This window comes from Galeopterus variegatus, unplaced genomic scaffold, assembly GCF_000696425.1.
Source record: "Galeopterus variegatus unplaced genomic scaffold, G_variegatus-3.0.2 Scaffold17924, whole genome shotgun sequence".
In the NCBI taxonomy this organism is placed as follows: Eukaryota; Metazoa; Chordata; class Mammalia; order Dermoptera; family Cynocephalidae; genus Galeopterus; species Galeopterus variegatus.
This window is the reverse complement of record NW_007744035.1, coordinates 7,469-9,614: the sequence shown is the minus strand read 5'-3', so window position 1 is coordinate 9,614 and position 2,146 is coordinate 7,469. Positions and strand designations below refer to the sequence as shown.

The following is a 2,146-nucleotide window of genomic DNA, read 5'->3' as shown; positions in this document are numbered from 1 at the left end:
TGCATGTTCTGTGCTAGAAATTCCACCACTTGAGTTCTTTTAGTTACACATGAACAATTAAGTGTCCAAGGGGAAGGTGGGAAAAGTCAAAAAAACAAATATGTTGTGATGTTGCATGTGCCAGGGTATGTCCCAAGTGCTGGATGTCCCTGCTCTGACACCTTCCCTTCTGATTGGCATGAGTTATCGCCAATGAGGCTGCCACTGCTGTCTTTTCCGTTCCTTCCTGCCCACTGAGTAGTCACCTTACCACCCAACATGGCCATTGTGAAGCTGCATTCCCACCCTCTCGGGCACCTTGTTGTTTCAGGATGTCACAGATCAGGGCACAGATCTATCCCAAATCCTGAATGGGGCTGGAGCACATTGGAGTGAAACCAAGCTCTATGGAGAGGGGTGAGAAGAGAAGGAGAAACATGTCCACCACACGTCAAAGGACTCATAGAAGGAAAGACAAGGTAAGAAAAGCATCAGATGAAGAACAGGGGTCAGGAACGCTATATCCAATTAGGAGCCCAAAGAGGGGAGTGTCGCTGAAGCTGACAGACCTTCTCTACACGTTCACACTGGTGGCAAATGTGCATTGTGGACATTGTGCTGGGTGTCGGGCTGCTTCAGAGAACAGGATGGAGTCTGTGCAATTAGAATACAATTGTGACTTGTCCACAAATGAAGCCAGGGTGCCAACCTCAAGCTGGGACTCAGAGGAGGCTTTGTGAGACCAAAGGGAAGATGGTTTGGATGAGGAAACTGAGGCTCAGGTTTTCAGATTCCTGAGTTCTGAGCTCTGGCCCCGTGGCATGCAGACATGCTGTCATCCAATCGTTGTTGACTTGTGCAGCAGATGCTGCAGCCTCCCCCCGCCCCCCAAACCCCCTTGGCTGTGTCAGGCTGTCTTTTCCAGAGGATAATGAGGATAATCCTGCACTGACAAGAGATGTCTGAGAGGCTACACCCACCCCCAGGGATTGATTGTGCAGTATAACAGCCCAGCCCCCTTGCCTTGCTGGGACACACTAGTGCCCTTCACACTCCAGAGGTCCCCATGGGATCGGGCTGAGGCTAGACTTCTCCCGAAATCGTAGCTTTGCCAGCTCCTCCCCTGCCCTGTCCTGCCTCACGTACACGATCAGTCACTCTACGAGACCCCCACCTCTGTTAGAAGCACCCCTTGTAGGGAGCCCGACCTAAGATAGTCTCCTACGTGCTTGCTCTCGGCCAAGCGCTTAGCAAATACGAGCTCTTGTAATCATCACGACAACATCTGTGGGTATTCCTAATTTCATCTGCACATTAGTAGAGGAGAAAGTGTGACGTGGCATGCGAGGCTGACAGAGTGGAGACCCTCCCTGAACATCGGGCTGAGGCTAGACTTCTCCGGAAATCGTAGCTTTGCCAGCTCCTCCCCTGCCCTGTCCTGCATCACGTACACGTTCAGTCACTCTACGAGAGCCCCCACCTCTGTTAGAAGCACCCCTTGTAGGGAGCCCGACCTAAGATAGTCTCCTACGTGCTTGCTCTCGGCCAAGCGCTTAGCAAATACGAGCTCGTGTAATCATCACGACAACATCTGTGGGTATTCCTAATTTCATCTGCACATTAGTAGAGGAGAAAGTGTGACATGGCATGCGAGGCTGACAGAGTGGAGACCCTCCCTGAACAAGCTTAATCCACGTGCCCACCAGCCACCCCCAGACCACTCTGCCTGAGATAACTGGAGCGGGGCTGTTGCATTTGTCTTCCTAAAAGGAGCTGCAGCAGAGAGCAAGAGGCCAGCACTTGGGGTCACCAAGACCTCTTTATAACACCATTAGTCCTTTTTGACTTGTAACAGGCATCTGCTGAGTGTCCTTAAAGACTTGTGAGTGGAGTTGTGAAGGATAAGTTGGTAGGGTATATCGGGAGGGTGTGTGTGTGTGTGTGTGTGTGTGTGTCCTGTCTTTCTTACAGTCAAGCGGGGCTTTCCATGGTGGACAGAAAACCCCGTGCACACACAAAACATTGCCAGGGAAAGGAGTCTCTAGTCCTAACTGAGTGCACAGTTCTGCATTCTTTATTTCCTACACATTAAAACCACAGTCCTGCCGACAACAGAAGTATGAACGTCGTTGTTACCCATCCTCCCATCCGATCTCAGACGGAGAAA

At 51.1% G+C, this 2,146-nt stretch overlaps 1 long non-coding RNA gene across 1 annotated transcript in view; it reads left to right on the top strand.

Annotated features, from left to right (window-relative positions):
* The window catches only part of LOC103582793, a 4,792-nt gene that overhangs the window by 1,170 nt on the left and 1,476 nt on the right, over positions 1 to 2,146 (top strand). Inside the window, exon 2 of the long non-coding RNA XR_549786.1 lies at positions 311 to 458. This is a non-coding gene — a long non-coding RNA (uncharacterized LOC103582793). The remainder of the gene's footprint in view (positions 1 to 310; positions 459 to 2,146) is intronic.